Source organism: Ovis aries, chromosome 17 (genome assembly GCF_016772045.2).
Source record: "Ovis aries strain OAR_USU_Benz2616 breed Rambouillet chromosome 17, ARS-UI_Ramb_v3.0, whole genome shotgun sequence".
Taxonomy (NCBI): Eukaryota; Metazoa; Chordata; class Mammalia; order Artiodactyla; family Bovidae; genus Ovis; species Ovis aries.
This window is the reverse complement of record NC_056070.1, coordinates 57,216,155-57,229,647: the sequence shown is the minus strand read 5'-3', so window position 1 is coordinate 57,229,647 and position 13,493 is coordinate 57,216,155.

Below are 13,493 nucleotides of genomic sequence, written 5' to 3'. Positions count from 1 at the left end.
CACTACTCTCTGTAAACTAGATAACTAATAGGGACCTACTATACAGCACAGGGAACTCTACTGGTTGAGGGGGCATGGATTCTATCTCAGGTTGGGGGAACTAAGATCCCACAAACCCTGCAGCCAAAACAACAACAACAAAACAAAAATACTATAGTTGAAAAACAACTATATTTATTTAATTTAAAGGACCCCTCTGTTCTAGTCTTCCCCATCTCACCTTTCAGGTCCTATTTCTCTTAGGCAACTACCCACAACCTTCATATTTTTTATCCCGGTACTTATTAATGTCCTTCTAAATAAGAAACATAAATCAAAATTTCTTGATTTATCCATTTTAGACTATTTATTGGTTCATTTATCCCCACACTAACAACATTCCCTACTTATCCACCTCCTATCCAACATCATTACATAGCACTTCAGGAGTGGCAAATGTTTATATTATGTTTTTATTACAACCACATAAATACTGTTTATTACCAAACCAAGTAGATGCACTATGACTATGCCTCCTTTCTTAGACAACTCTCTGCTTTTCCTAGAGTTGATAACTACCTTGGTTTTTGTGTGTGTGTGTCTCTGGTTTTCTAACTATTTTTTCTAAGTAATTCTCCAAGTGCTCTGACATCTCTGCCATAGGCTGATCAACAAAATATTCTCTATGTTCAAAGAAGCTGTTTCATCTTTTTCCTGGAGACCTCTTCCCAGAATCTGTTTTCTTGTTCCAGTCTGGACAAGTTGCTCTCTGGGGCCTGCTACACCATTGTCATTTCAAATCATCTTATTGTCACTGTCCTCAGAATTCGCTTTACCTTTCGCCAATTTAAAATCTCCTCTTCCCTGGAGTCTTGTCTTTAGCTTTCTCACTTTACTCTGTCATTTTTTGGGGGAACACATTTCCAAAAGCTTACTAGAAGAGGGTAAATGGGAGGTAATTTTTTTTTTTAATCTCTGCATGCCTGAAAATATCTTTGCTCTAAGACCTTACTCAAGGATAGCTTCCCTTATCCCGGCCTTCCTCAGTTACTAGGGGTGAGTTCCCCCAGAAAGTACACGAACTTGGAGGAGATAGCTCTCTGCAGCTGAGGCTGACCCCACAGAAGTTGACAGCAGAATATGTCTCCAGATTATGCTCCCAGCAGCTGGACAGTATGTCCTTCCTTGAATAGAATCTGGACCATCTCCAGGCCCATCATTACCGTATGAGTCTGCTACAGCTGCTATAACAAATTAGCACGAACGTAGTGGCTTAAAACAACCCACATTTATTATCTTACAATTCAGAAGATTGGAAGTCCAAAAATATCTTGCTGAGCTAGTCAAGGTGTCGGCAGGGCTTTGTTCCTTCTGGCTCTAGAGAAGAATGTTTCTTTGCCTTTTCTGCCTGCAAAAACTGCCCACAATTCTTGGCTCCTGGCCCCCAGCCAGCCATCACATCCCTCTGCTTCCAATTGTCACATCTTTCTCTGCCTCCTCTGCCTCCTCATTTACTTATAAGGACTCTTGTGATTACACTGGGCCCACTGGGATAATCTAGGATAATCTCTGTATCACAGGATCCTTAACTTAATCACATCTGTGAAGTCCCTCTAGCCATGTGAGGTAACATAGTCATAGGTTCTGGGGATGGAAAAGTGAACATCTTTGTGGGCCATTATCCTGCCTATCCAAGTCACCACAGAGATGGATATTTCACAGTAGCTGGTGAGATTAGCACCAAACACAGTGAACTTGATCCCTACATTTGTCTACAATAACACCTCACATGGATAGAGAGCTTTCTCTGTCCCAAGTACTGTGCCAAGTGCCGGACATGAATATCTCAATTATTTCTCTCAACAGTTCTCTGAGGTAGGCACTATTTTTACAGTCCTTATTTTGCAGATGAGGTGTGAGAGGCCCGAAAAGGTTAAGCTATTTGCCTTTGGTCAAACAACTGTTAAGTGGAAGACTCCTCATTCAAACCCAGGTCTGCCTGACTCCAAAGTCATGGTGCCCTTGACCGTGTCTCTCTAATCCTCCTTTGCTTGTTGCTAATTTAGGTCTTTAGACTGCTAAACACAACTCCTTACCGTATGTGCCAGCTCAGAGTAGCACACAGCAAGGGCTCAATAAATATTTGTTGAATTTAACTCCCAAAAAAGTCATCTTTACCAGGTTCCTCATAACTTTTAGGGCATTCCCAAATCCCATATTATCCTTCTCAAATCGAGTACACTTTTGTTTTTGTTTTTTGGCCATACTACATGGTATATAGGATCTTAGCTCCATGACTGAGGATTAAACCTGTGCCCCCTGCAGTAAAAGCAGAGTTCTAACCATTGAACCATCAGGGAAGACCCCCAATATGCCTTTATTGGGCATTTATGTGCTGCCCACGGGAGAAATTCAATCATGAACAGAACACGTGGTTTACGTCCAAGGGAGCCCAACTTCCAATGAGGGTGTCATGATTGTGACCTTGGAGTAATTTTTTTCCTGTTTAGACAAACAGCAGATTATTTGAAAAGAGAAACGATCATGGTTATTGTCCCTCTCCTCAACTATCCAGGACAGAAACCAGAAGAACCAGAAGAGGAGGTTGGTAGCTCTTTCAAACTATTTTTCATATTAATACATATTTTTACTATGCACACAGGTACAGGAGCAGTTTAGGTTTTGTTTCTCTTTTTTTTCCAATGGGAACATGTTCTATGTATTATTCTTATGCTTGTTTTTCCATTTAGGAAGGCACAATAGATTTATTGTCAAGCTTACTTCCTCTTAACTATTTCATTCCCCTACTGATGTTCATCAAAACTGTTTTCAATTGTCCCCCTCCACCCTTAAACTTGCAGGATAGGAACTTCCTTTTGCAGCTCAGTCCTGGTTACAACAACCTTGAGGAACGATAGGTAATAACCTTTTACTAAACCATTTGGCACCTCATCCCCAGAATGGTCTTTCCAAAGCATGAGTTTAATGATCTCTTCTCTCCCAAACTTCCCAAGGCCCTGCAGGATGAATCTACATCCCATCTGCCTGGCCTAACATGAAAATTTTTCAGAATCTGGCCCCTAGACCAGATCAGCCTTGAGTGGTAACAGTCTACACACACATTCCACACCCCTATGGGCTTTCTTCATTCTGTCTTAGTGGTCTTCTTGCAGACTCTTCACTGCACCAGCCTGTCTGGAATCCAGTTAAAGTTTATTCATTCTTCAGTCTGCTGACACATCATTTCCTCAGGATCCTCTTCGGCCCCTCCCAGCCTGGGTCTCCCTTTCCTTTCTTTCACCCTGGGCAGGTGCTTCACACTAGTGGTAAACTTCCTCAGTATCTGTGTGGTCTGCTCTTCTCTCTCATCTACTGTAGAGTCCTTCTTTACCTGCTGTATCCCCAGGACATAGCACAGTTGATAGCCCACTGCAGGTGTCAATAAATGTTTGCTGAATGGGTGATGACAAATGACTCATGGGGAAATTTTACTACTTCTAGTTAATACACAAACACGTAGGTACAGTCTCATGTTGAATATTTGCTTCCACTGACAGTGACAAAAGAGAAACATAGCTTACCAAAATACAGGCATCCTACTTTCTTTTTCAAAAGTACCTGATCTATTTTAAGAGTTGTTCTTTTCTCATGGTTTTTATTCATTTGTTTGTGGCTTTAATCACTGTGATCCAAGATATTTTAATGGAGTCTTAAAAATACAATTATCTGAGGCAGCTGAGAGTTTATTTTGTTGTTTATTGTTTCTATTGTCCCTTGCTCATGGTGAACTGTTTCCTTGTGTGGTTAGTCATTTCAAATGAATAGATCTTTATGGGAATCCTGGACATCGAGTCTGAAGGTTTGTCCTTCCAGAGCTTGTGTTTAGCTACTCTCTTGGTTTGGGCATTCTCCATAGTGTAAACCAGAACCCCAAATCTTTGTGAATAGGGCCTTGTTGTGATAGATTCAGAGGGGACATTTCTTGCCTACCCAGGGCCCAGAATAAGACTGATAAACATCCTAGTTATCACTCTATGCTGGCTAGGCAGATTTTTCTAGACCCTCCACCCCTTTGCATAAAGGTGGAGCTCTTTGAGGGTCCTTGTTTGTGTGGAGGCCACAGTGTCAAGTCCCCCCAAACTATGTCCTCTCTGTCCTTTGGGACCTTTAAAACTCAAAATCCTTCCTCCACTATCCCCTGACTCCAGAGGATTATCCCTATGTTCTGCCTTTAAAAGGGTGTTTGTTATATTTTTACCTCGATTTCTATCAAGTGTGGAAAAGTTTTTAGATTGTCTAGTCCAGAATATTGCCAAAAATGGAAACCCAGTGGACTAGTTTTCAGATCTTTCCCTAATTCTGCATGCATGAGTCTTATTTTTTTAAGTCACTTTGTTCTCTTATTTTCTATAGATTTACCACTTCTCTCCTAGTCTCTTACATTTACAAGTTACATTACAGAACAGAATGCCTTATGCTAATAATTTCTCACGTATAAACTATTCTTCTTTCCCTTAGTATTTGGCTCATATTATTGGCTCTTTTCCAGTCCCTTTTCTATCTTTATTTTGTAATTTCCTAGTGAACAGGCACCAAATATACATAGTATTTGCTCTATATGTCACCTGCTCATTTAAATGCTCTTCTCTCTTTTTAAAAACTAATTATTTATTTTTGACTACACTGGGTCTTTATTGCTTTGCACAGACTTTCTCTAGTTTCGGCACGCAGGGGCTCCTCTTCCGTTGTGAGGGCTTCTCATCGTGGCGGCTTCCCTTGCTGTGGAGTCAGGCTCTAGGCACGCAGGCTCCAGTAACTGCAGCACTGGGGCTCGGTAGTTCCAGGATGCAGGCTCTGGGCTCGTGGGCTTCAGTAGCTGCGGCACACAGGCTCAGCAGTTTCAGCTCTCGGGTCTAGAGTTTGGTTTCAGTAGTTGCGGCACAGGGGCTTAGTTGCTTCTCAGCATGTGGAATCTTCCTGGACCAGAGACTGAACCTGTGTCCCCTGCTTTGACAAGTGGATTCTTATCCACTGCACCACCAGGGAAATCCTGCTCTTCTCTTAAAAAATCTATCAAACAATCAACCAATCTGGGGACTTTCCTGGCGGTCCAGTGGCTAAGACTCTGTTCTCCCAATGCAGGAGGCCTGAGTTCAATCCGTGGTCTGGGAACTAGATCCCACGTGCCACAACTAAGAGCTGACATACCCAAATAAATAACTAAAAATAAATATTTTTTAAAATGCACCTGCTTTCTCCCCAGAAGACAGGTCATAATTTAAAAAAAAAAATCTACCCCAATCTTGCAGATAAAACAATTTTGAGGTGGACAAAATTGCTAGCAATGTTTCCATACACACTATTGTCAAAAGGCTGGCAAACTTGGTAAAACTAAATAGCTAAGTTTTTTTAAATTTCAGTATTGGTAATACACAGAAGAACTGTGCAAAAAGATCTTCATGACTCAGATAATCACCATGGTGTGATCACTCACCTAGAGCCAGATATCCAGGAATGTGAAGCCAAGTGGGCCTTAGGAAGCATCACTATGAACAAAGCTAGTGGAGGTGATGGAATTCCAGTTGAGCTGTTTCAAATCCTAAAAGATGATGCTGTGAAAGTGCTTCACTCAATATGCCAGCAAATGTGGAAAACTCAGCAGTGGCCACAGGACTGGAAAAGGTCAGTTTTCATTCTAATCCCAAAGAAAGGCAATGCCAAAGAATGCTCAAACTACCGCACAATTGCACTCATTTCACACACTAGTAAAGTAATGCTCAAAATTCTCCAAGCCAGGCTTCAGCAATACACGAACCATGAACTTCCAGATTGGTTTTAGAAAAGGCAGAGGAACCAGAGATCAAATTGCCTACATCCGCTGGATCATGCGAAAAGCAAGAGAGTTCCAGAAAAACATCTATTTCTGTTTTATTGACTATGCCAAAGCCTTTGACTGTGTGGATCACAAGAAACTGTGGAAAATTCTGAAAGAGATGGGAATACAGACCACCTGACCTGCCTCTTGAGAAACCTATATGCAGGTCAGGAAGCAACAGTTAGAACTGGACATGGAACAACAGACTGGTTCCAAATAGAAAAAGGAGTACGTCAAGGCTGTATATTGTCACCCTGCTTATTTAACTTATATGCAGAGTACATCATGAGAAATGGTGGGCTGGAAGAAGCACAAGCTGGAATCAAGATTGCCGGGAGAAATATCAAGAACCTCAGATATGCAGATGACACCACCCTTATGGCAGAAAGTGAAGAAGAACTAAAGAGCCTCTTGATGAAAGTGAAAGAGGAGAGTGAAAAAGTTGGCTTAAAGCTCAACATTCAGAAAATGAAGATCATGGCATCTGGTCCCATCACTTCATGGCAGATAGATGGGGAAACAGTGGAAACTGTCAGACTTTATTTTGGGGGGCTCCAAAATCACTGCAGATGGTGACTGCAGCCATGAAATTAAAAGACTCTTAACTCCTTGGAAGAAAAGTTATGACCAACCTAGATAGTATATTCAAAAGCAGAGACATTACTTTGCCCACTAAGGTCCGTCTAGTCAAGGCTATGGTTTTTCCAGTATTCATGTATGGATGTGAGAGTTGGACTATAAAGAAAGCTGAGCACAGACGAATTGATGCTTTCGAACTGTGGTGTTGGAGAAGACTCTTGAGAGTCCCTTGGACTGCAAAGAGATCCAACCAGTCCATTCTAAAGGAAATCAGTCCTGAGTGTTCATTGGAAGGACTCATGTTGAAGCTGAAACTCCAGTACTTTGGCTACCTGATGTGAAGAGCTGACTCATTTGAAAGACTCTGATGCTGGGAAAGATTGAAGGCAGGAGGAGAAGGGGATGACAGAGGATGAGATGGTTGGATGGCATCACTGACTCAATGGACATGAGTTTGTGTAAGCTCTGGGAGTTGGTGATGGACAGGGAGGCCTGGCATGCTGTGGTCCATGGGGTCTCAAAGAGTCGGACACGACTGAGCAACTGAACTGAACTGTAAGTCATACCTATACTTTGAACAAAAAGTCTAACTTGCTTCAAACTTATTTTAGGTCTAGATAAATTACTTTTGGTCTTAGATCTAGGAATATATGCATATAAACATTCTATTGATACTGTGGACTTCATATAAAAAATATTAATATTTCCAGCCTAGGGATGCTGTAGAAGAGGGTCCAGTTTGTAACACTGTTCATTCTCACTCAGAGCTTTCTTGAAACATCGCATTTTCCTAATTCCAAGTAAGAAGTAGATAAGTATTAAAGTGACTACTCTTGTCATTGCTATAGTCATGGTTACACATTCAGTTCAGTTCAGTTCATTAGCTCAGTCGTGTCTGACTCTTTGCAACCCCATGAATCACAGCACGCCGGGCCTCCCTGTCCATCACCAACTCCCAGAGTTCACTCAAACTCATGTCCCTCGAGTCGGTGATGCCATCTAGTCATCTCATCCTCTGTCATCCCCTTCTCCTCCTGCCCCCAATCCCTCCCAGCATCAGGGTCTTTTCCAATGAGTCAACTCTTCACATAAGATGGCCAAAGTATTGGAGTTTCAGCTTTAGCATCAGTCCTTCCAGTGAACACCCAGGACTGATCTCCTTTAGGATGGACTGGTTAGATCTCCTTGCAGTCCAAGGGACTCTCAAGAGTCTTCTCCAACACCACAGTTCAAAAGCATCAATTCTTCAGCGCTCAGCTTTCTTCACAGTCCAACTCTCACATCCATACATGACCACTGGAAAAACCATAGCCTTGACTATTATAAATCACTCACTATGACAGAAACTGGAGAAGGCAATGGCAACCCACTCCAGTACTCTAGCTTGGAAAATCCCGTGGATGGAGGAGCCTGGTAGGCTGCTGTCCATGGGGTCGTGAAAAGTCCGACACGACTGAATGACTTCACTTTCACTTTTCACTTTCATGCATTGGAGAAGGAAATGGCAATCCACTCCAGTGTTCTTGCCTGGAGAATCCCAGGGACGGTGGAGCCTGGTGGGCTGCTGTCTATGGGGTCACACAGAGTCAGACACAACTGAAGCAACCTGGCAACAGCAGCAGCATGACAGAAACATCAGCAACTGAAACAGTTTATAAGCACAGTACAAAACTTTTTCAAAAGGACTTTAAAGAAATTCTCTTAGCTATGTCAGCTTTGGTTAGTGAATATTCTACCTAGCTTTTCTTCGTAGCCTCCAAGAAAGTTTTAAGAGTTGGTAAATTCCAGTTTGAAGGAGTTTGGAGAACTGTCACTGTGGTGGTTATCTATTACTGCATGACAGACCAAACCTAAAGCAATAGCTAAAAATAAGTCATTTAATTTGTTCCTGAATCTGTAGGTCAGGAACTCCAGCAGGGCTCAGAGGGGCAGTTCATCTGTGTTCCACGTGATGTCGGCTGGAGTGGCTTCATGAGGATCTGGAGAACCCAGGACATCCTCACTCACAGGGCTGGCACTTCAGCCAGATTGGCTTGAGTGGCTGGGGACTATATGGCTGGGCCTCTTTCCTGTGGGGTTCATGTGTCTGGGGACCTCAAGTGTCTGGGGCCACTTAGCTGTCAGTTGAGTCCCTGGAGTGCCCTCCCTTGGCCTCTTTCTCTAGCAGGATAGTCTGGCCTTCTCTTTTTGGGGTGGAGGTAGTGGCAGGGGTGGGGGTGGGTGGATCGTGTCTCATGGCATGCAGGATCTTAGTTCCCAGATCAGGGATTGAACCTGCAGTGGAAGCAGGGAGTTGTAATCACAGGATCACCAGGGAAGTCCCTAACTTGGACTTCTTGCCTAATATGATTACAATGGAAACTTCCAGGCCTCAGTTTGGAAGTCCCAGAATAGCATTTCCACCAACTTCCACCACATTCTATTGGTGAAAGCAAGTCAAAGGCCAGCCTCCAAAGAGTAAGAAAATAAAGACTCCACCTCCTGAGAGGGGAAGAGGCACGCACCCATAGGGATGGGAGGAATTGTTGGTGGCCATTTTTAGGCAGTCTACCACAGCTGCTTTACCCAAATAAATACATAGCACCCATTCTGTTTATAACATGCTACAAATCAAAGGGGAGGTGTTCTAACTATAGTTTAGAAAAGCTTAATAACTAGTATTAGAATACTTTGTAATACTTAGACTAAAGATGTCAAAGTATTTTCCTATTAAATAATATAAATACACTTAGGGCTGAGTTTGGATGTCACTGCCATTATTCAGCACTTAGAGCTTCAAGTGAGGAGATACAATTTCACTTGATTAACATTAAAACTTAAGCCAAATTCAACTCGTCATGAGGATCTGGGGGATTACCTTTATTAATATATTTATTTTTTAAGCAGCAATTTCATATGGCTTGACTTATTACATTTTCACATCTCAGAATAATTTTAGAAGTCCTTTATATTTTTTATTTTTGGGGCCACGCTATAGGGCATGTGGGATCTTAGTTCTCCGGCCAGGGATCAAACCTGTTCCTTCCGTAAAGGAAGCTCAAACTGCTAACCACGAGATCACCAGGGAATTCCTGTGAGAGATTACCTTCAGTTCATTTACCTCTGTGTGTCTTCTCCCTGGCAGTCACTTAGGAGTATGGGAAGATATGAGCAAATTATGTTGTTTTCTTGTTCTGATAATACCATATTGTTGGCTTAGAATAACTTTTTAATCCCACTAATTGTTTTTTAAAGAAATAACACAATTTTGATTTTGCAAATTTCATCACACCAAGTTCTCCATAATTGGGTACACCAAGATCTTACCATTGAAACCCCTCCTGCTGTTAAGCAGATGAATAATTTTGAAATATGTATGTATGGAATTAAGTTTCATGACTATCCAAATACGCCAACTACTTCCACAGCATTTGGAATTATGCAATGGAAAACATTTCCAGTAATGCCTTTTTATGTGTTAATTTTGCAAAATTTTAGTCTCAATTATAATTTCAAATCACCTGAGCAACAGAAGAAAATCAGAAGTTGTATTAAAATCAAGAACTTATCTGAATTTAGCATTAAGAAAACATCTTTAATTAATTAATTGGCACAAATTGAAGATAACCATATTTAACAAATCAGTTCGGGTTGACATTTGCCAAAATATGACATATTGAATATGTTCTCTTTATTCAATACCCCTTAAATTGTGAAAAAATTAAAGCAGAGAGTATAAAATAACTTTCTCCTATGAGATGGAACTTTAATTAGATACCCCCTTTGAGAAAGAAATTTGCTTCTGTTGAGTTTTTTAAAAATCTGTACCTTAAATGACCTTCAAATTTCAAGACTTCTTCAAGATACAATTGTCCAATCCTCATATTAATGAACAAGCCAGATATTTTAATTTCCTGCACATCTGCCAAGTATCTTCAGTTTAGAAAAGATTCAATTCTAAGGTGACTCCCCGTTTAAAAAACACAATTTCTCTTAAGTAAAAAGAATTTTAAAAATTATATTTTGACCATCTATATCATTGAAACACTTAAAACACTTTCAAGTTTAAAAATTCTCCTCCAAGCTGACTTGCGGCAGTCTTGGCTCTTCAACTTTCAGTACTACTCTCTTGCTGTACTTTTCAGCACTGCAACTGATTTTAAATACACTTTTTTTTTAAAAAATCACATTGCCATTGAACTTGGGCCAAATGCTTTGAAAGAGTGAGTTTAGGGGGATTGGAGGAACAAGATGAAATGTCTATAAATAGCAGTTATCTGTGTAGCATGCACTGTATAATAAAGTGTTGTGTAATTCTGCCATACAACGTAAATAATGATAGTAATTTGCATTTTCGTATTACTATTTGTCCTCGAATTGAATCTGTGGTCTTTTGCCAATATTAAGGTTTATTTCTCACTTCCTTATGTCTCCAGGGTCTCTACTATGATGGAAGCAAGTGGTCAACAGTCCCCTTTTTAGCACACAGCTCTTACAACAGGTACACACTCAGTTGCTTTCTTTTTTATTTTTTGCCTCTGCGTTTTCAGTCTCACAAACATAAAGACAGTATGGTCCATGACTGGACCAATGCCAAACAGAGTCATACCAATGTAGCCACACTTCCATCACCTCCTTATTAACACTCCTTTCTCTTTTTAAATCAGGATGACCCCAGAGATTCTAGCCTGAGGCAATTAAGCTGGCCTCCAAGTAGGGAGAATCAGGAAAGGTTCCAGATGAAGAAATATCTTTAAAATTTTACTAGCCTGGAGGGCCTATTATTAGTGTGACAGAATAATATGATTGAGAATTAACTGGACTTATTTTCTACTCTAGACTCATCACAAATGACTAAGGGGGAATTTTTTTTCTCCAAGCAATTAAGTCTTAGAGTCCTGGGGAGCTGGGCTCTCCTTGCTCAAGGGAGCTAGGATGCCTAGGAACTTAGGGAGATGAATTATCAAAATGAAGGGCCCTTAGAGGAGAAGAGGTGGGAGTGCTGTTTGTGAGAGAGGAGTGGCCCAGCTCCCTGAAGATCCACACTAGGGATGCAGAACAGAGATGGGGAGCAGGATGCGGGGAGAAAGATACATTCTGCGACCCAGGTGTCATCTGAAAGGTGCATGCAACCTGGCTGGAGAACTTGTTAAAATGGAACTCTGATCTGGGTGGTCTGGAGTGGGTCTAGAGACTCTGCATTTCTAACACGCTCCTTGGTAGTGCCCGTACTATGGGTCCTGGGGCCTCACTTGAAAGAGTAGGAGGAGGTGGTGGAAGGACTTTGAAGGACGGACACAGGGAAGTCATACTTCATACTTCAAGTCAACTTCATACTCTGTAGCATTGGGAGGGATGACAAAAGTTCTGGGTGGCTGAGTTGTTTGTTGAGGGAAAGGATACTATTACCAACAGAACTGTCCATCTTCAAAAGGATCATTCCCATCTGTACAAAGAGTATCTACTCCAACAGACTATGTAAAGAACTGAAAACTAAGAGTCCTTCCTCAAATTTTCTGGCCTGTTTCCCCACAACCTCTTAGACATCTTGAATGACCCTAGAGAAGGGAAGGAAACCAACTCCCAACCCCTCAGTAGACTAAGTTTCCAAACTACCTTCCCCTGTGGAAGGAGCAGTAGAGGACCTTGAGCCAATGTATTTAATGTAGAAAAACTGAACTTTTTGAGCACTAGTGTCATGGAGAAAATTCAAATGAGGTACCCTTTCAATATCAAACTAGAAAAGAATCAAATTCAGGAATCTATAAATAGCCATTTCATTAGTTATTCAGTCAAAACATGTTTCAACTCAGTTCAGTTCAGTAGCTCAGTTGTGTCCGACTCTTTGCAACCCCATGAATTGCAACACGCCAGGCCCCCCTGTCCTTCACCAAACTCATGTCCATCGAGTCGGTGAAGCCATCCCATCTTCTGTCATCCCCTTCTCCTCCTGCCCCCAATCCCTCTCAGCATCAGAGTCTTTTCCAGTGAGTCAACTCTTCGCATGAGGTGGCCAAAGTATTGGAGTTTCAGCTTTAGCATCAGTCCTTCCAATGAACACCCAGGACTGATCCCCTTTAGAATGGACTGGTTGGATCTCTTTGCAGTCCAAGGGACTCTCAAGAGTCTTCTCCAACATCACAGTTCAAAAGCATCAATTCTTCAGCGCTCAGCTTTCTTCACAGTCCAACTCTCACATCCATACATGACCACTGGAAAAACCACAGCCTTGACTAGATGGGCCTTTGTTGGCAAAGTAATTTCTTTGCTTTTGTGTGCTATCTAGGTTGGTCATAACTTTCCTTTCAAGGAGTAAGCATCTTTTAATTTCATGGCTGCAGTCACCATCTGCAGTGATTTTGGAGCCCCCCAAAATAAAGTCTGACACTGTTTCCACTGTTTCCCCATCTATTTCCCATGAAGTGATAGGACCAGATGCCATGATCTTCGTTTTCTGAATGTTGAACTTTAAGCCAACTTTTTCACTCTCCTCTTTCACTTACATCAAGAGGCTCTTTAGCTCCTCTTCACTTTCTGCCATAAGGGTGGTGTCATTTGCATATCTGAGATTAGTGATATTTCTCCCAGCAATCTTGATTCCAGTTTGTGCTTCTTCCAGCCCACCATTTCTCATGATGTACTCTGCATATAAGTTAAATAAGCAGGGTGACAATATACAGCCTTGACGTACTCCTTTTCCTATTTGGAACCAGTCTGTTGTTCCATGTCCAGTTCTAACTGTTGCTTCCTGACCTGCATATAGGTTTCTCAAGAGGCAGGTCAGGTGGTCCGGTAGTCCCATCTCTTTCAGAATTTTCCACAGTTTATTGTGATCCACACAGTCCAAGGCTTTGGCATAGTCAATAAAACAGAAATAGATGTTTTTCTGGAACTCTCTTGCTTTTCGCATGATCCAGCGGATGTAGGCAATTTGATCTCTGGTTCCTCTGCCTTTTCTAAAACCAGCTTGAACATCTGGAAGTTCATGGTTCATGTATTGCTGAAGCCTGGCTTGGAAAATATTGAGCATTACTTTACTAGCGTGTGAGATGAGTGCAATTGTGCGGTAGTTTGAGCATTC